Below are 20,510 nucleotides of genomic sequence, written 5' to 3'. Positions count from 1 at the left end.
GCGACCGCTGCACACCACCTACCTGCCAGCGATCTGCCCCTTGCACTGGAGGACGTGCGTGCGGCCATCCACGAATATCTCCGAAAGCAGCACCCCGACCCACGCATCGCAGGAGGTGAGCGCATCGACAGTATCACCGGCTGTCGCGCACTTACACAGTCACAACGTGCAATGATCCTCTGCGCGCGCATTGGCTGCGTGTGGCCCGGGGAACGACGGGTGCGTCACGGAATCGCGACGAGTGATGTGTGCGACGGATGCGGTGCAGTGGAAACACTAGAAAACCTGCTGCTTCACTGTGCCGCGTTCCCTGATGCTCGTCGCGATATGCTCGCGGCCTATAGGGCGCAGGGCATACTACCAGACTCCATCAAGCGCTATTGTGGCCGCAGGGCAGTGCGCGCACTCGTGAGCGAACTTTGGTGAGCCTGTGTGCATTCCTCGAAGACACGGGCTTGACGTCCCGTCTGTTCTGCGACAGGTAGTTACACGCAGTGACCGAACGCTCCGCGAGTTCTACCTTGAACGATTAATAACTCGACGCCCCACTCCAGTTGTAGCCAACACAGTGCTGTGCGCGTGTGTGATTTAATTCCTCTAAAATGAACTTATCACGTGCACAACCTGGGCACATTTCTTATTTTGTAAATAGTTTGTACATATTACTTCTCCCCCTATCCTCTCTTCCTGTCCCCTCACCTCTTTCATTTCATTTCTCCATTCTGCATGCTATCCTCTATTTCCGCTTCCCCAGCTCAGGTGCTTCCGTATCGATGGCAGATGCCGGGGCTAGCAAAAATCTTTTCCTTCCTTTTTACTATTATCTTAATTTAAAAAAAACCACTACCACCACCATGCTCAATAGTTCCGGTCTTAATTTTTTCGGCTTGACCGTGAAGTTGGGCCCCTGGCATAGGACTAGACTGATGTTGAGTGGAAGGGGGACACCCTCCTTGACATGGATCTGTTGTCCAGTCGTTTGGGGTCTTCTTGCGAAGTAGGCCACGAAGGGCTGGGAGCGTCTGCTGCCAAAGGAATTCAGTGGTATGGTAAATACACCTTGATAACTGCTGCCACTGGATAATTAATGATCTGGTCCCGCACAGAAATGTACCAGAACCTTCAGCCAATCCCTGTACGCTCGCACTTGCTGCAGCCATTCCGACCGGAGAAGCTTGCAGAGTCTTCTTCCATGGCTGGCTGAGGGTTGAACTCCGCCAAATAGGGCGGAAAGGTTGGGTGCAACGATTCTCTTCCGAATGCAAAAGCCGAGCGAGCGAGCTCTGCATGTAGCCGCTGCGACTGCTGGTACCACTTGGAAAGGATCAAGAGCACACGCAAAAGAGAAATGAAGTTCCACAATACAGTATGCTGGGCGAGTTGGATTTAACCTCCATATCTACTGCGCTAAAGACGGGAAGGAAGGAACACACACTTCACACAACAGAGCGCTCTGTTGTGTGATGTGTGTGTTCCTCCTGTCGCGTCTTTAGCGCTGTAGATATGGAAGTTAAAAACCAAGTTGCCCAGCATACTGTATTTTGGAACTTCATTTTCATGCATTTTTGCACAATGCTTTCCGTGTTTGCATTGCACTGTTTTCTTTTCTTTCCGTCCTCACGTTAGATGGTATCAAGCCAGTCCTACTGAGGCTCTTTTCGGGGCTGATAGTATCTGTAGATCAATAAACGCAGAAGCTAGATTCTCCTTCTCTGCATTCATGTCAAACGTTGTGATTCAGCCGCCCATTACATCGCCGCCTTTTATACGCAATGCTGCGCATGCGACGCGTGGTTCGAGTGATAGGGCGGCGTGCGGCGAGGCGGCGGCGAAGCGCGCTGCGCACCTCTCTGGTCTCTCTTATTACTATGTTATCGGCACGTCCGCACAACTGTTCATCCGCGTGACGTCACGCGCGGCTCCGACGCTGGAGCGGACACGCAGACGCCGCACCTGCTGCTCCTCTCCGGTTGCCATGGAAACGGCGCATGCGCACAAATTTCCTCTCCCGGCCACCGCGAAATGCTTGGCTGGCAGCCCCAGTGTAGCTCTCGCTGCAAAAACTACCTGTAACATTAAACGAGATCTTAGATATCTTTTTTAGTGCATGTCAGTACTGTGGGTGGTGTTAAAATGTGTGAAGGCATGAACAAGGCCAAAGGAGACGCCATGCGAGGGATGTGAGCTCAAGGTTTCTTTTTTGTGACGTCACGCTTAATTCTTTTCAGCAGGCCGAGGTGATAATTCGCGCAGCGCAGTTAAGAATGCCTGCGAAGACAGCAGCGAGGTATGCTTGCTATGTGTTACAGAAAGATGACGCGTTTCAACCTTTGGTCTGAGTGGCTTAGATCACGCCATAGTCCCAAGTTGGGCGAGTGTTCACAACAGAGCGTTTCGATATGTACCACCAATTACAGCGATGATGTCACGTGAAAATTTTTTTTATATGATGGCGCGTGGATAACCAGTACAGAGCTGAGATAGTATTGTAGTGTGAGTTGCAATGTGAAGGCGGCAAAATTTCCTAGCCTTGCATTTCGCAAAGTTTAATGGCGTGAGGCAAGGTTAACGCCACGTGTGACAGCGTTTAGGCGTTTTTGAAGTGCGTTCATGAATTCTTGCTCAATTAAGGTGTCGTGTACGAAGACGCTGTCAGCGAACAACCTCAATTTAAACAGTGTTAGAAGTCAGGTCATTTATGTGTATTACTAAAAATAAAGGAAACAGCCAAGCGTCCTGTGGAACACGTGATTTTAGCCTCAAAAAGGAAGAATTATGATTACAAATTATTAATTATTACACCCCTTCTCAAGGAGTGCGCTACTTACGTTTAAAAAATTTGTATAGCTACAAGGCCGGACAACTTCAAGAATATGTGGTAAAGGAAGACACGACAAAGTCCTTCGAGAAGCCGCAAATGTGAACCAGTCACGGGGTAGCGGTCACGTATTGTAATAAAACGAGTAAATGTGGTTAACTGGGTTGCGCATAAAAGTAGCTTCCTACGGCCGTGCTGTTGAGGATGGAAGTTGACTGACAGGATGTTCTTAGGGCTCTCCTGATTTTCCTGAGTGCTATTTTGCAGTCGTCAGGCACGTTAGCAGTGCTGAGAAATTGGGAAAATATTAGTGACATCATTTGATATTCCAATGATTCAGTATTTTTCTGTCTCTTATTATTGATTTTGTCGTAGGCAAGTGACGTTGACAGAGTAAGTGAGCGAATAAAGTTTGGTAAGCCGACGTCTGCATTATTGTTTTAATCCTTTCATTGGTTGTGAACAAAAGTGCGTATGCGACTCATGAAGGTGAGCTTTACGAGTGCGGAAACTGAAGGGAAATACTCATTTAGAGCGGTGGCAGCAGTCTCAGGACTGACCAGCTCACCACTGCGACGTGCTGATTCTGTATCTAGCCTTTTCGTTAGCCTCCAAGCTTAGGCTCCTCTGGTGAGTGTTGAAAATTACGTCTTTTGCGTGCTTATGCGGGATAATTGGTGGTCTGCTTAGCCTGACTTGGCGGTAGATGTCAAAATTACACATCAGCATCACCCACCAAGACTATTTTCCTCGAGCAGCAGGACACTCTGATTTTGGCTTGCTCAGGCAGCAGCACAAAACAGTTGTCATAGAAAGAAGGCAGCTGTCACTGAAGACAAAGAAATTATGACGCAACTGCGATTACTTTGGTCGTTTCTTAATTACGGTATAAAAATTTTTGCGCAATCGCTTACAATATAATTTCAAAGAAAATAGACCAAAAGACAGCATTACTAGTGAGATAATTTTTTTTGGGGGGAAAGGAAATTGCGCAGTATCTGTCTCATATATCGTTGGACACCTGAACCGCGCCGTAAGGGAAGGGATAAGAGAGGGAGTGAAAGAAGAAAGGTAGAATTAGGTGCCGTAGTGGAGGGCTCCGGAATAATTTCGACCACCTGGGGATCTTTAACGTGCACTGACATCGCACAGCACACGGGCGCCTTAGCGTTTTTCCCCCATAAAAACGCAGCCGCCGCGGTCGGCGAATTAATGAGCTCAGCATGTCCAGTGCTCTACCAACGGGCTGCTTGCGAGATGTGGAGGGCATAGGTTCGGATCGCACCGGTGGCATAGTGCTTTTTCCTCTACTCTGTGTGAAATTATTCTCTGCCTAGACGCCTAAACAACTAATTTGTTCGCTGTAATTAACACAAAGAGGAAAGAAAAATAGTGCTTTCCACTAAATATTTATTTGTGTCAGGCACTGTTTACTTGTTTCGTCTGCATCCTGGCCTGCCCCTCATCTCCTTACGCTCGTCCGTTAAAAAATTGGTCGGGTAGTTTTTCGGACATTCCTTAGTACACTCTGACTCTTCAGTTGTTTTGATAAGGATGATGGATTTTTATGGTGCAAGGGAATCTGTGGCCAAAGAGCGCCATTGCACAGGGTACTTCCGTTTGCTCAAGATGGGGTCAAAGACCCATTTCCAAAGCATTTCACTCTGAATACGCCGAGCATCAGGCCAGGAGAAGGTTGCACTCATTGTTTTAATGCCGTAACATATAAAAACAGAGAGAAAAAAGTCCAAGATCAAAATGAGATCTTTGCTAATAAAAGCCATGGTAGGCATGGTAGGCAATCAGATTGTGCTGCCAACGCCGCTGTCAGCAATGACCGATTATTTTATTTGACAGTACTTATACAATATAAATTGGAATGTATCGTTCTGCGAGAAGGGTTTAATATCCTATACTATACGTTCATAGAGAAAATCACAGCTATCTCTACCATTGCGCTTTTTCTAAAATAACTTTACCTTTTTTAAAGAAAGCGCAAAGCCTTGTATTACTCCTGATTCACAAAAATGTGTAAAAGCACAAAACCAGTTGTTTGGAAGATTTATAAAATCGAAAAATCTGTCAATCGTAAAACTATCCAAAAACTTAAGAATAAATCAGGCTTCAAAAAAAATATGAGGGCACTTAATTCTGCTCACGTGTGCAAATGCGAAAACATGTGTTACCATGGCAGCCGCATTGGTTCGCTGCCACCGCGTTTACAATCATTATATCACTTTATTTCCTTAATTAATCGTCTTAATTTATCACAGTTACTCCTCTTTTCTCCTTAATCACATATTTTCGTTTTTCAAATTCGGCGCCATTGCTGTTTATATATATATAATTGGTTTTTGGTGGAAAGGAAAGGGCGCAGTATCTGTCTCATATGTCGTTGGACACCTGAACCGCGCCGTAAGGGACGGGTAAAGAAGGGAGTGAAAAGAATAAAGGAAGAGAGAGGTGCCGTAGTGGAGGGCTCCGGAATAATTTCGACCACCTGGGGATCTTTAACGTGCACTGACATCGCACAGCACACGGGCGCCTTAGCGTTTTTCCTCCATAAAAACGCAGCCGCCGCGGTCGGGTTCGAACCCGGGAACTCCGGATCAGTAGTCGAGCGCCCTAACCACTGAGCCACCGCGGCGGGGCCCATTGCTGTTTCCCGTCTAGACTACTGTGCCGTCCGACGACTTTTGCTTCTAATTGATTAACAAATTATTCTATGTCCTTGAAAATTTTTAGTTCAATTAATTATCACTTATCAAACACATTTATATCCATTTCAAACTTTATTTCCACTCTGACTATTTTTCCACTTTTCTTCCATGCACGGTTGTTTTCCCATCCTCTCACTTTATCGACGTCCACGCTATTTCGACAATTTTCCGGTTCTCTGTTTTAATTAACTATTCATCCCATCGACAACAAATCTTGTCGCACATCACCCTCACAAAACACCCTATCGATTATTATCGTTCGTTTGATCGTAACAGTTCTGAGAACGACACAACGGCTGTCAGCACGGTTTGCGGACACGCACTCGCCGACACGGCCAAGTAATGTTTCGCATTAATAAATATGATTGCCGATGTTGCTCGAACTATGCAGATATATCGAAATATGCGGAGTAAGAGCATTTCCGTCCATTTTCTGACTGCGCATGGAGCCAGAGCATTCATCCTAAAGAGCTTTCACGTTCCGATAAAGGGCCATCTATAGCGAACAAGTTTTTTGCGCGGATTTACGTAAACATTACGCGGAAAAATGGGAGATGATTCTCTTTCAGGCTAAAGATGCTTTCTACTACGCTGGTTGCGCTAGATTACTTCTTTCAACCAACATTGGAGGCAGAAGATGTCTCTATATTTACATCAAAATGTAAAGTATCTGCCCCGTCTACTGTAACCATTATTGCTGGCTTTGAATGAGTGGGGTGTTTTTTACTGTATAGCACTTCCAGCCGCCATCACAGATTTCGCCGATGGGAGTCCGAAGCCAGGGCCGGGCGGTATAAAACCTCTGTCGGTTTTGAGAAAAATTCCTGGTGGTCTAGCTCTGGTTAACCCTGGTCCAAAGCAAAAAGCGGCATCTCCCTGGCTGCGTTTTTGATCGAGCGACTGGCGGTTTCCATAGACGTGGCTCGGGTGTCCACTGAGAGAGATAGAGAGAAAAACTTTATTGTTGGAGAGGAAGTCGGGGCACGCCCCTGGGTCTCCGCACGACCCCACTGCACTCAAGTGTTTATGTCCCTAAGGTCCATAACACTTGCAGCCCGGCCGGTGGCGATTGTCTGCACGGCTGGGTCCTCCGAGCGCAGCAGGGTTTCCCAGTCTTCCCAGGTCTTGAGAGCCGTCCACACAGAGCTACCGCTGCTTGGGAGTCCGTGGGTGACGTCGCTGCGAACACAATGGCAGAACGATCGTGCTCGGGGAAACGGCGCAAAAGCTCTGTGTTATTGACGGGGGCCTTAGCGTTTTTCCTCCATAAAAACGCAGCCGCCGCGGCCGGGTTCCGATCCGGAGTTCCCGGGTTCGAACCCGAACGCGGCGTCTGCGTTTTTATGGAGGAAAAACGCTAAGGCCCCCGTGTGCTGTGCGATGTCAGTGCACGTTAAAGATCCCCAGGTGGTCGAAATTATTCCAGAGCCCTCCACTACGGCACCTCTTCCTTTCTTCTTCCACTCCCTCCTTTATCCCTTCCCTTACGGCGCGGTTCAGGTGTCCAACGATATATGAGACAGATACTGCGCCATTTCCTTTCCCCAAAAACCAATTATTATTATCTTGAGGTCCCCTAGGCCGCGCGGGGGAGGGTCCGCCGGGCAGAGGGAGAGGATGTGGAGGGAAGAGGCGAATGGTTATGCGAGACAGGCATAATTTCCTTTCCTTAAAACCATTTTCATTACATTTACTTTCCCTTACGGGCGCGTTTCAGGTGTCGGTCTCCACGACAGGCGTCACATCGATCGCGCCTAGCGTTCCCGCTGAAGGCACCAAGATGCACCGGCGTTTTATGTGGTGGTGGTAGTGGTGGTTTTATTAAAAATAATAGTAAAAAGCAAGGAAAAGATTTTTGCTAGCCCCGGCATCTGCCATCGATACTGAAGCACCTGAGCTAGCCAGCAGAAATAAAGGATAGCTGGCAGAATGGAGAAATGAAATGAAAGAGGTGAGGGGACAGGAAGAGAGAATAGGGGGAGAAGTAATATGTGCAAACTATTTACACAAGAAGAAATGTGTCCATTTTGTGCGCGTGATTAGTTCATATTAGAGGAATTAAATCACACACGCGCACAGCACTGTGTTGGTTACAACTGGTGTGGGGCGTCCAGTTATTAATCGTTCAAGGTAGAACTCGCGGAGCGTTCGGTCACTGCGTGTAACTACCTGACGGAGAACAGACGGGACGTCAAGCCCGTGTGTTCGAGGAATGCACAGAGGCTCACCAAAGTTCGCTCACGAGTGCGGGCACTGCCCTGCGGCCACAATAGCGTCTTGATGGAGTCTGGTATAGTATGCCCTGCGCCCTATAGGCCGTGAGCATATCGCGACGAGCATCAGGGAACGCGGCACAGTGAAGGAGCAGGTGTTCTAGTGTTTCCACTGCACCGCATCCGTCGCACACATCACTCGTCGCGATTCCGTGACGCACCCGTCGTTCCGCGGGCCACACGCAGCCAATGCGCGCGCGGAGGATCATTGCACGTTGTGACCGTGTAAGTGCGCGACATCCAGTGACACTGTCGACGCGCTCACCTCCTGCGATGCGTGGGTCGGAGTGCTGCTTTCGGGGATGGTCGTGGATGGCCGCACACACGTCCTCCAGCGCAAGGGGCAGATCGCTGACAAGTAGCTGGTGTGCAGCGGTCGCGAGGTCGTCAGCTTCTTCGTTGCCTGCGATGCCGCAGTGACCGGGCACACACTGTGCACGCACGGCACAACCTCTCAGCGCGAGGCGCTCGATGCGCGAGCGAATTTTCCGCACTAGTGGGGTACCGCGGCCGTTAGATTGCAGGCGGCTGAGAGCGGCGCGGGAGTCGCACAGCTCAGCACTCCTGGGCGGCGGAGGGCCGAGGGTGAGCAGCAGGTCCAGCCCGAGCCGGATTCCCATCAGCTCCGCCGATGTGGAGGAGCCCAGGAAGGCTGCGTGTTGCTGGCTGTGCAGTCGCAGGGCGGGGATGGTGGCCGCCGCAGCAAGGGAGTAGCTGTCGCGGGCCACTGAGCGGTCGGTGTACACGAGGAGATGGTCCTAGACCTCCTCGTCTATGACGGCTCTGGCCAGCTGCTGCACAGCACAAAGGGGTGTGCTCCGTTTTCCCGCAATGCCGACGATCTCTTGCTGTACCTCCGAGGCAGCAGGCCAGGGCGCGCAGGAGCCGGTGGGGGGTTGGCCTTGTGTCAATTGCTCATACTCGAGCAGCGCCGCACCCATTCGTGAGCGCGGGTGCGAGCGCATACGCTGCAGCAGCGAGCCGCCGTCCGGTGCGCGGTGAAGCCGGTCGATGTGATTCAATACCCTGCGCGCTGCTTGGAGCTCAAGTGGCCATGCTGCTGCCTCGGCCAACGTTGCGGCGCACTGCGAGTTTTTGGGCAGGCCTAGGCACACGCGCAGGGACTTGCGGTGCTGAAGCTCGAGTTTCTTCCAGCACGGCTTGCGCACCGTGACGAGCGGCAGCGCATAGAGCACCGCCCCCAAAGCTGCGGCACTGTATAGCCGCAGCGCGGCTTGCTGGGAGATGCCCTGGCCTCGAGCGGTGAGCATGTGCACGGCGGCGGTGATCCTCTTCATCTGCAGACAGGCCTTGGTCGCCGCGGGGCGGAAGGAAAGGCGCCAGTCGATGTCCAGGCCAAGGTACCGCACCGATTTACGACAAGGAATCGGAGTCCCGTCCAGTGACAGTGGCGCAAGGCGCGCGCGAGCGCGAAACGCAGGCCATGGCCACCGATTTGTCCTCGCTCAGCGACAGACCAAGGCCGCGCAAGCTGGCATCGATTGCGGTCAGGGCTCCCTGAAGGCACCCCCGCACGCGGAACGCCTAGCCCGGTGGTCCCCGGCACCACAGAGCTATGTCGTCTGCATATATGGACATGTACACATGGTGTCGGCCGCTCGTGGGGAGGGAGGCCGGCACCACCGACATGGCCACATTAAACAGAAATGGTGATAGGACAGAGCCCTGCGGCACGCTCATGTCCAACGGGCGAGGCTTGGAGAGCTTACCCCCTACTCGTACGAGCATGGTGCGCCCGCTCAGGAAGCCATGAACGTATCGCAAAAGGCGCCCGCTCACACCAGCCCCCTCAAGCACCGCGAGAATTTGTGCGCGGTGAACGTTGTCAAAAGCGCCCGAGACGTCTAGTAGTAGCAGCAGCGCAACCTGGCCTGCCGCCCTGGCATGCTCCAGCGCTGTAACAACGTCCGATATAGAATCAGCCGTGCACCGCATCCCACGGAATCCCGTCTGCCGCTCGTCAAACAAATCAGCCTCCGCAGCCCGCTCGTTCAGACGCTGCAACGCCATATGCTCCATGAGATAACCTGCCGCCGATGTTAATGCCACTAGCCGGTATCCGCTCAGCTCCGTAGGTGGGCGCCCTGCCTTTCGGATGGGACAAACGACCGCGGTTCGCCAATCCTCCGGTAGCTCCCCGCGTTCCCACACCAGGTTGATCTGCTGCAGGAGGATCTGTCGTTGCTGCGCATCCAGGTTTCGCAGCATCTGGTATGTCACCCCGTCCGGTCCGCGGGCGCCGAGCGGCGGCGGCAGCGCTGCAGCGCATTGTTCAGTTCCGCCGCGGTGAACGGCGCATCACAAGGACCTTCTGAGGCGACGGGCGAGGGACTGGCGTCGCTTCTGGGGCTCTCAGGAGCAGCTATGTTAGCGGCGTTTGCGGGGCTGGGCGGCGTGAATCGATCGGCAAACCGCTCTGCCAAGTCTACAAAGCTGAGCCCGCTGGAGATTGCGAGGGCGGCCAGCGGTTGACGGTTTGCCTGTGGTTCGGTGAGGCGCCGCAGGGTGTCAAACAGCCTCCGCGAGCTGACATCTTCCTCCATCCTTTGGCATAGTGAAGCCCACTGCCGGCGGTATAGCTTGTTGGCGTGGCGGCGCGCTGCTGCGTCCAAGCGGTTGTAGACAGTCCAGTCGGCGGTTCGGTCAGTCCGTCGCGCCCGTCGCTCGGCGCGATCTCTCTTCTGGCGCAGATTGAGCAGCTTCATATCAGGTGTGGGCTGCCCTGCCCTTACCTCTGCTCGTTGGGTGGCTGCGAGAGCGCTTCGGAATACACTTGAAAAGAAATCTGCGCCAGTGGCCGCCGCCTCGTCGAACGCCCGCCTGAACGCACTCCAGTTGGTAATGGAGTAGGCACGTTTGGGGCGCGCCTCCAACGCAGTGGGTTCGATTAGGATGGAGTTATTTCCGAGCCCCAGAGAGATGGTAATCGGCGCCATGTCGCCTCGATGCCTCTCGATGCGAAGGCAACGTCGATGCAGGAGCCGGTTGTACCGCGTCGTCGAAAGGTGGGCTCACCGGTGTTCAAGGGGGTGAGTCCCAGCTGCGTTGCTGCGTCGTGCAGGTCGTCTCCACGCGCGGAGTTGCGCGCACTGCCCCACGCACTATGGTGGGCGTTAAAATCACCAAAGATGATTTGGCGCAGGGCACAGCACGAAGACACAGCACGAAAACACAGCGCGTTCCACGCGACAGCTGGACGCACATAAACACTGGCCACCGACGTGTCAACACCACCGACGCGCACTGTCACCACCACGAACTCCTGGGCGTCAGATGTCGCCGCCGCCGAGCCGACGAGGGTGTGCTGGACGTCCTGCCGCACATATATTACGCATCTTGATTTCCCGGGGCGATGAGATGTGTCACAACAGGGCACTGCGGCACAGGTGGGTTCCTCGCACGTGGTGCCGTTTTATGTAGAACCCACTTTTATGACCTGCGCTTGTGATGCCGGCAGAAGCGTTTCCGCATGACCGGAGGTTAAACGTCAAAGGGCAAAAGTCAAAGGTCAAGGTCAACGTCGAGATAGATTGTGTGACAGCCGCTGTTGTCGCTGGAGTAGCTGACGTCATGTGTCGAACCTGACTACCACCAGTTATGCTCATGGTTTGACGTCTACCTACATTCAAGGCGAAAGTTGTGGCCACCGTGACCTCTAGCTACATTCAAGAACTTGCGGCCCCGCTGACAGCTCCAAAAGCTGGCGTATTGAAGCTTTGCGCTTCAAGAAATGAGGAGCCTAAAAAAGACTACGCCAAACGTGGGGCTCGAACCCACGACCCTGAGATTAAATCTCATGCTGTATCGACGGAGCTAGCCGGGTGACGAGGCTGCGACTGGCCAAGTGACATCTTATCACTAAGAGACAGACAATGCAAGGAAACGTGGCTAGCAATAAGACTGGATTACAGCTATCACAACAACCGCTGTGCTTGGAATTTGCCGAGATTAAGCTATATTTAATGGAAAGCAACCGGATACTGCGACGCTGAACTTTATGACATGATGACCAGGCCTGGAATGTCTATTGGAAGGTGGTGGTGAAAACTTTTAATTGCTGCAATAGAGTTTGGGAGCCGCAGAGTGGCCCCGCGACATGGTTGGCGTCCCTAGTCCGGGACATCGCATGACAATGCCCCGTCTCTCGCCCGTTTCACCAGAGCCCTTTGGGACTCGAGCGAGGAGCAGTTGAGGAGTGCAGTCTCCCATGCCTGTCTGGAAGGGGTAGGGGAAGGGGGAGGTGGGGATTTTGAGTACATGCCCACACCATGTGGAAGATATCACAGGTCTCCCCACAGTGCGGGCATCGCCCATCCGTGTTAGGATCGTAATGCTTTAAGATTGCAGGACAGAGCAGAGTACCTGTCTGCAGGCGCCTTAAAGTTCGCTCCTCCGCCTTACTTAGCCCCTTGGCAGGGGCCGGGAAAAGGCGGTGGTTGTCGCTATAATGCGTTATTATTTTCCTGAATCGCAGCAGCGGCTGGTTAGTCTCCGAGCAAGAAGAGCTGGGATGAGGAACCCGGTAAATAAGCGCTCGTGCAGCCGCGTCAGCGGCCTCATTACCTCGTACGCCCTGATGGCCAGGAGCCCAAATGATTCTTTTCGGTGTTGGATCAGTGGCAGTCCGTCTTAGAATGCAAGCAGCTAAGGGGGAGATCTCCCCAGCCAAGTAATGATCACATGCTTTTCGGGAGTTCGTAATGATGATTCTCGAATTGGCGTGGGCGGCAGCAAGCGCTATCGCTACTTCCTCGGCTCGCATTGAATTCGGGGCTCGAAAAGAGAGTCCATCGACGTGCATTTCCTGGTGAACAACAGCGGCCGTGTAAAATCCCGTGGGCGACGGCCCTGCTACGTCTACATAATATACACCGGGTCGGGAGCCGTGTTGTCTCTCAAGAGCCCGAGCCCGCGCTTGTCGTCTGTTTTCGTGCATGTCGGTGTCCATGTTACGGGGAAGCGGGGAGACCCAGAGCATATGGCGCCACAGTACCGGGATACGCTCCGTCTCCTCTGGAGTGCAGTCGTGTTGGATGTGTAAGCGGTTTAGCAGGTAGCGCCCAGGGGCCGTCTGCATGAGCCGCGTGTATTGGTTCACGAGGTGCGCCTCCCGCAGCTCCTGGTAGGAGTTTAGCACTCCCAATGCCTTCAGTTTGGCATTAAAGGTAGCCACCGGGAGATCCAGGGCTCGCTTAGTTGCCTTGCGGATGATGGCGTCTATTCGCGCCTCGTCTTGGTCAGTAGTGCGGAGATATGGCACGGAGGATCCGGCTAGTCACGAAGGCATAGACGAGCTGAAGCGCGTCCCTGCCCCGCAGACCGCCCCGCTTGTTGGAAACGCGGCGGATCATACGCCCTACCTGTTCGCCTACTCTCTTGAGTTTCACAATGGTGGAGTCCGCTCTGAGTCTGTGGTGAATGAAAAGGCCCAGAATACGGAGCTCCTCCACCTCTCTAATAGGACCTCCTGACAGAGAGATGTGAATTGCTGTCCTATCCTTTGGGTTCGCTCTGACATGCAGAAGCTCTGATTTCGCTGGAGCACATTGGAGCCCATAGTCCATGCCATACGCATCGACTATGGAAGCGGCCTGCTGAAGGCGGGCCTCCATGTCCCCAAGGCTCCCCTCAGTGGTCCAAATTGTAATGTCATCTTCATATAACGCGTGTTGAATGCCTTCAACCCGGGCCAGTTGGCTTGGGAGGCGCATCATAGCTATGTTGAACAGGAGCGGTGATAACACCGCTCCCTGAGGGGTACCCCGTGTACCCGTCATGTAAGGGCCGTATTCCTCGCCCTCAATCCGAAGGAAGGCCTGGCGATTAGTCAAGAAATCTCCTACATACGCGTAGGCCCTAGCCCCACAATCGGTAGAACTTAAGTTGGCCAGGATGCCTCCGTGTTTAACATTGTCGAAAGCCCTTTTCAGGTCAAGGGCGAGGATGGCTTTGTCATTGTGTTGCATAGTTGTGGGTCGTCTTACATCCCTGTGCAGCTGGAGAAGGACATCCTGTGCGGACATATGGGGGCGAAACCCGAACAGGGTTACTGCAAAGACGCCCTTACTCTCCAGGTATGGAGAGAGGCGATCGCGAACCATCGTCTCCATACGCTTGCCCGCACATGAGGTCAGTGATATGGGCCTCAGGTTGTCCGTATTCACGGCCTTACCTGTTTTAGGAAAAAAAGTCACAAGTGACGTTTTCCATTCGGGAGGGAGTGGACGCCCGTCCCAGATCTGGCTGATGTATTCTGATAAATGGAGGTAGGCTGGGTCCAGTAGGTTCGCCAACAGGTTCACTGTTATGTGATCCCGTCCCGGAGCCGTACCCCGGCGCATTTTTGCTAAGGCCGCCCTAAGGTCGTGCAACTCAAAATGGGCATCAAGTGTTTCATTAGGCCTGCAAGAGTACATGTACTGAGGCCCAGTCGGGTCCTCCGTACGACAGAGATATCTGTCGCACAGAGTGTCCGCAAGTTGCGCCGTCGTACCTTGATACCCTTGCAGAGCCCGCCCGAGCTGCTTTTGCGTCTCCCCTCTCGTTTGGGAGGGGTCGATTAGACTGCGAAAGAGACGCCACGTCCCCTTCGAGCTCATCTGATGAGCTGCGGTGTCGCAGCGTGCTATTAAATTTGAATCTGAGAGTTCGCCTGCATACGCTGCAGCCTGCTCTGTGAGTTTGCGATTAGTTTGCGATTAGTTTTCTGCTTTTTCCACCGTTTAGTTAAGCTCCGGCGCGCCTCCTACAAATGCAGGAGGTGGGTGTCCACTGCGCTGATCTCTTCGGTGGTTTGTAGTGTTGTGACGTGTTGTTTCTAAATGTTGTATATGTGGTTATCCCACTCCGCGTAGCCGCCGGAAAATAGTACCGGATGGATAGTGTGATTTTGGAATTTGTGCCAATCGGTCAGCTTGGCCTGACCCCAATTTTTGCGTGCTGCCTTCGCCATGAGTGTAATCCGGAGAAGGATGTGATCGCTGCCTAGAGAATCTCCCAAGTTCTCCCAAGCAGCCGCTCTAGCATTTTTAACGAGAGAAAGGTCGGGACACGTGTCGCGGGTTACCGAATTCCCCATTCGGGTGGGATACGCCGGTTCCGTGAGCAACGTGAGGCTGAGGGTGACGATGAGCTCCGCCAGCTTACGTCCTCTTGCCTGTTCGAAGTGGCAGCCTCAATGAAGGCTGGGAGCATTGAAGTCTCCAACGATCACTAGAGGCTCTTTGGCTGCCATTTTTATCGCGCGAAGAAAGATTTCATTAAAAGTCGACCTGAACCACGGAGTAAGCTTTATTCACCAAGGTGCACGTAGAGGCGCCCCCCTGAAAGGTGCTGTAGCCTGATAATTTAGCGTCTATGCCGGGCTCCTGCAGGGCAATGAGTGCCGGCATGTCTCCTAGGGACTGCAGGTAGAGCTGGAGGTGTGACCGTTTTTTCCAAGCTCTGAAACCCTTGGAGTTCCATTGGATGATCTGGAATTGTTCAAGGTTTTTATCATTCCTATTAGATCTGGTAGCCATTTTGTTCTATTTATTTACGGGCGAGCGGACTAGCTCTGGCCGGGAGCCAGCGCAACCCCTGCGATTGGCCGCACCGACCCACCAGCTGAGAGCCTGAACCATGTTCCCCCGCTGCCTGGCGGGAGGCTGTCTTACGTTTGAGGTGAGAGGATTCGCAGCTAGTGGCGTTCTTAATTTGGGTGCTGACCCAGGGCGCTCGATTACTGATCCGGAGTTCCCGGGTTCGAACCCGCCCGCGGCTGCTGCGTTTTTATGGAGGAAAAACGGTAAGGCGCCCGTGTGCTGTGCGATGTCAGTGCACGTTAAAGATCCCCAGGTGGTCGAAATTATTCCGGAGCCCTCCACTACGGCACCTCTTCTTCCTTTCTTCTTTCACTCCCTCCTATATCCCTTCCTTTACGGCGCGGTTCAGGTGTCCAACGTTCTATGAGACAGATACTGCGCCGTTTCCTTTACTCAAAAACCAATTTTTATTATTATTACAAAGCGAGGAATGTGGATAGCGGCTCAGGCCCCTCGAGGCAATTGCCCCGTCAAAAGTAACGCGATACGCTGCCACGATGGCATTTCCAGCAAGGGCTGCACACGACGCACTTAACGAAAAGAAGCAGATTTGGCCTCCGTGCCCGTCGAGAGCTCAGTTGGTGTAGCGGTCGACTGTAGGAGTCTTCGCACTATGGGCATCCATAGGTCGCTGGTTCGAATTCGGCGCGACGGAGGAATTCCCCCCCCCCCCCCACCAGCTCAGAGTATCCTTGCGCAGTGAACAAGCGCTGATTACCTTCGTCAGTTATTACAGTGATCCTATTAATACTTTTACTAAAGTGTTTTAGATATGCGTTAGGGTGCAAAATTCAGCTCGGGAAACAAAAATTGCGGAGCTTTCATAGTCATAAACGGCGAATATTGAATATTGAGCATCCCTAGAGAACATTGCCTTTTAGATCTATCAGAGAAGGCTAGTTGAGCATGGGTGTCACACGCATGCGTAGTTCGTTCCCCGTGCGGTAACTGGGCAGTACCGAGGCAGCCGCAAGCTAAAGCTGTCTACAAATCATACTCGCGGAACACGTGCCGTGGTAGCTCCAGAAGGCAGCTCTACGCAGTAACGCTAATATCAAACGCCCTGTAGACGTAGAAATCACGAAAAGCGAATCTGTAGCGCGGCCTTTACCGTACGCACAAATTATCGTAAACTAAAAAAGGCACAGTCTAACGTTGCCAGCTAATTCTTATGTCTTGCTGTAACGGGCGTTTTCAAACAACGGACTGCTGTTGAGGCTCTCTTGGCGCTGCCCTTTCCCATAAAGGTAAGAGCGCTGTGTTGCGCCGCGTAGCAGTATTCATTTTTATGAAGCGACTTTCTGCATGGCTGCCGAGTGAATAAATGCATGGTTAATGGCGCGGGAGTTAAGGGAAAGAAGTCAGTGTGTCAAAAGCGAAAACTTGTGGAGCCGTCAGACGGGGCGACAAGTCTTTGAATGTAGCCAGAGGTCACGGTGGCCGCAAGTTACACCTTGAATGTAGGTAGAGGTCAAACCATGAACATAACTGGTGGTAGTCAGGTTCTACACATGACGTCAGTTGCAGCAGCGACACCAGCGGCTGTTAAACAATCTATCTCGGCTTTGACCTTGACCTTTGATTTTTGCCCTTTGACCTTTAACCTTTAACCTTTGACATTTTACCTTGACCTCCGGTCAAGCGGAAACGCTTCCGCAGGCATCGCATGCGCAGGTCATGAAAGTTGGTTCTACATAAAACGCCGGTGCATTTTGGTGCATTCAGCGGGAACGCTAGGTGTGATCGATGCGACGCCTGCCATGGAGTCCGACACCCGAAACGCGCCCGTAAGGGAAACTAAATCATACGAAAACCCGCCGCGGTGACTCTGTGGTTAGGGCGCTCGGCTACTGATCAGGAGTTCCCGGGTTCGAACCCGACAGGACCGAGCGTGTGTCCTGTCTCTTACTTTCGTCCCTGTCTGTGTTTGCGCTAGTCAATGTTTCACTCGAACCCGGACGCGGCGGCTGCGTTTTTATGGAGGCAAACGCTAAGGTGCCCTGTGCTGTGCGATGTCAGTTCACGTTAAAGATCCCCAGGTGGTCGAAATTATTCCGGAGCCCTCCACTACGGCACCACTATCTTCCTTTCTTCTTTCACTCCCTCCTTTATCCCTTCCCTTACGACGCGGTTCAGGTGTCCAAGGATATATGAGACAGATACTGCGCCATTTCCTTTCCACAAAAAGAAATTATTATTATCATTAATAATGAAATGAAAATTGCTTTTAAGGAAAGTAAATTACTCCTGTCTCACATATTTCGGTGGACACCCGAGCCGCGTCTAAGGAAACCGTCAGTCGCTCGACCACAAATGCAGCAATTTTTCAAAATACCGACCGAGGTTTTAGACCGCCCAGGCCTGGCTTCGGACCCCTGCCGGCGAAATTCGTGATGTCGGCTGGAAGTGCTATGCACTAAAATACACCCCACTCATTCAAAGCGAGCAATGATGGTTACAGCAGAGGGGTCAGGTACTTTACATTTTGATGCAAGTATAGTGACATCTTTTGCCTCCACTGTTGGTTGAAAGAAGTAATCTAGCGGAACCAGTGGAGTGGAAAGCATCTCTAGCCTTAAAGAGAAGCATCTCCTGTATATCCGCATAATGTCCACCTAAATCGGCGAAAAAAACTGGATTGCTATAGGTGGCTTTTTATCGGAACGTGAAAGCTCTTTAGGATGAATGCGATGGCTCCATGAGCAGTGATCGAACACCTTTCCGCACTCATTCCTCAAATTGCATTATATCTGTATACGTCAAGCAGCATCAGCATCGGCATTCACATTTACTAATGCGAAAGCATGTACGCAAACTGTGTTGACAGCCGTTGTGTTGTTCTCAGGACAGTCACGATCAAACGAATAATTGTATGATGATGTGAGGGTGATGTGCGACAAGATTTGTTGTCGATGGGATGATTACTTAATTAAAGCCGGAGTACCTAAAATCAGTCGAAATAGCGTGGACGTGGATAAAGTGAGAGGACGGGAAAACAACGGTGCACGGAAGAAAAGTGAAAAATTGTCAATGAAGTGTAAATGAAGTTTGAAATGGATTTAAATGTGTTTGATGAGCGATAACTTATCGCTCAAAAAAGTTTCATTAACATAAAGTAATTATTTAGAAGCAAAAGTCTGAACGAGCGGGCTGCGGAGGCTGATTTGTTTGACGAGCGGCAGACGGGTTTCCGTTGCATGCGGTGCATGGCTGATTCTATATCGGACGTTGTTACAGCGCTGGAGCATGCCAGGGCGGCAGGCCAGGTTGCGCTGCTGCTACTACTGGACGTCTCTTGCGCTTTTGACAACGTTCACCGCGCACCAATTCTCGCGGTGCTCTAGGGGGCCGATGTGAGCGGCCGCCTTTTGCGATACGTTCATGGCTTCCTGAGCGGGCGCACCATGCACGTACGAGTAGGGGGTAAGCTCTCCAAGTCCCGCCCGGTGGACATAGGCGTGCCGCAGGGCTCTGTCCTATCACCATTTCTGTTTAATGTGGCCATGACAGTGGTGCCGGCCTCCCTCACGACGAGCGGCCGACACCATGTGTACATGTCCATTATGCAGACGACATAGCTCTGTGGTCCCGAGGACCACCGGGCGAGGCGTTCCGCGTGCGGAGGTGCCTTTAGGGAGCCCTGACCAAAATCGATGCGAGCTTGCGCGGCCTTGGTCTGTCGTTGAGCGCGGACAAATCGTTGGCTATGACCTGCGTTTCGCGCTCGCGCGCGCACTTTGCGCCACTGTCACTGTACGGGACTCCGATTCCTTGGCGTAAATCGGTGCGGTACCTTGGCATGGACATCGACTGGCGCATTTCCTTCCACCCCGCGGAAACCAAGGCCTATCTGCAGATGACGAGGATCACCGCCGCCGTGCACAAGCTCACCGCTCGAGACCAGGGCATCTTCCAGCAAGCCACGCTGCGGATATACAATGCCGCAACTTTGGAGGCGGTGCTCTATGCGCTGCCGCTCGTCACGGTGCGCAAGCCGTGCTGGAAGAAACTCGAGCTCCAGCACCGCAAGTCCCTGCGCGTGTGCCTAGGTCTGCGCAAAAACTCGCAGTGCGCCGCAACGTTGGCCGAGGCAGGAGAGTGAACCACTTGAGCTCCAAGCAGCGCGCAGGGCACTGGATCACATCGACCGGCTTCACCGCGCACCGGACGGCGGCTCGCTGCTGCAGCGTATGCGCTCGCACCCGTTCTCACGAATGGGCGCGGCGCTGCTCGAGTATGAGCAACTGACCCAAAGCCCACCCCCCTACGGTTCCTGCGCGCCCTGGCCTGCTGCCTCGGAGGTACAGCGAGATATCGTCGGCATTGAGGGAAAGCGGAGCACACCCCTCTGTGCTGTACAGCAGCTGGCCAGAGCCGTCATACACGAGAGCTCCAGGACCATCTCCTCGTGTACACCGACGGCTCAGTGGCCCGCAATAGCTGCTCCCTTGCTGCGGCGGCTACCATCCCCGCCCTGCGACTGCACAGCCATCAACACGCAACTTTCCTGGGCTCCTCCGCCACGGCGGAGTTGATGGGGATCGGGATCGGGCTGGACCTGCTGCTCACCCTCGGCCCTCCGCCGCCCAGGAGTGCTCTGCTGTGCGACTCCCGCGCCGCCCTCAGCCGCCTGCAATCTAACGGCCGCGGTACCCCACTAGTGCGGGAAATTCGCTCGCGCATCGAGCGCCTCGCGCACAGAGGTTGTGCCGTGCGTGCACAGTGGGTGACCGGTCACTGCGGCATCGCCGGCAACGAAGAAGCTGACAACCTCGCGACCGCTGCACACCAACTAAATGCCAGCGATCTGCCCCTTTCGCTGGAGGACGTGCATGCGGCCATCCACGACCATCTCCGAAAGCAGCTCCCCGACCCACGCATCGCAGCAGGTGAGCTCATAGACAGTATCACCGGCGGTCGCGCACTTACACGGTCACATCGTGCAATGATACTCCGCGCGCGCATTGGCTGCGCGTGGCCCGGGGATCGATGGGTGCGTCACGGAATCGCGGCGAGTGATGTGTGTGACGGATGCGGTGCAGTGGAAACACTAGAACACCTGCTTCTTCGTTGTGCCGCGTTCGCCGATGCTCGT

The sequence above is a fragment of the Amblyomma americanum genome, chromosome 2, assembly GCF_052857255.1.
Source record: "Amblyomma americanum isolate KBUSLIRL-KWMA chromosome 2, ASM5285725v1, whole genome shotgun sequence".
In the NCBI taxonomy this organism is placed as follows: Eukaryota; Metazoa; Arthropoda; class Arachnida; order Ixodida; family Ixodidae; genus Amblyomma; species Amblyomma americanum.
Note: the sequence above shows the minus strand (reverse complement) of the source record.